Consider the following 685-nt stretch of genomic DNA (forward strand, 5'->3'; position numbering starts at 1 on the left):
ACTTCAGAACCACTAGTGTGGGGAACATACTGATTCGCGATATGTTCTCAAACCCCTTCCAGTGCATGAGGTTGGGAAACAGAGGCACCCGAACCTTCACGAGCAGCTTCCATAGGTCGGTCAGAAGAAGTGGCCATAACTTAATTCCTTCAAAAGGGAAGATCACATTGCATTAGGGATGTGTACTATATGCATATGCACTCTACATGCGATGCAATTATCATAAACCATATAAGCGAACAAATAATCTAAATAGTAAACCTTTTCGAAAGCAAATAACTATATTAGTAATTCACAACAAAAGTCCTAAAACCACAAACCTAGGCTCTGATATCAATAATTGTAATGACCCTACCGAAGTCATAAAAGCCGATAACTCATGAGATTTTTGTGCATATATATATTGTCCTCACATTAGTAAAAAATATATATATCTAACTTCCGAGTACTCAAACTACGTGGTTCATGCTTCACACCATCATTCAAAATTAGTGGTAAATTTAATATATTACAAGACTTGGGCGTAAACACCCCAAAAGAACAAAACACATAGTCATACTTATATTACAACCCATGGTGACATGATCAAATTCGTCCTCAAAACTTCATGTAAATATACAACACATAGATCATGTACAAGTCCCAAGATTTATGCAAAATATAGATGTCTATAGGCAATTCTGAT

The sequence above is a fragment of the Solanum tuberosum genome, unplaced genomic scaffold (genome assembly GCF_000226075.1).
Source record: "Solanum tuberosum cultivar DM 1-3 516 R44 unplaced genomic scaffold, SolTub_3.0 scf00701, whole genome shotgun sequence".
NCBI lineage: Eukaryota > Viridiplantae > Streptophyta > Magnoliopsida > Solanales > Solanaceae > Solanum > Solanum tuberosum.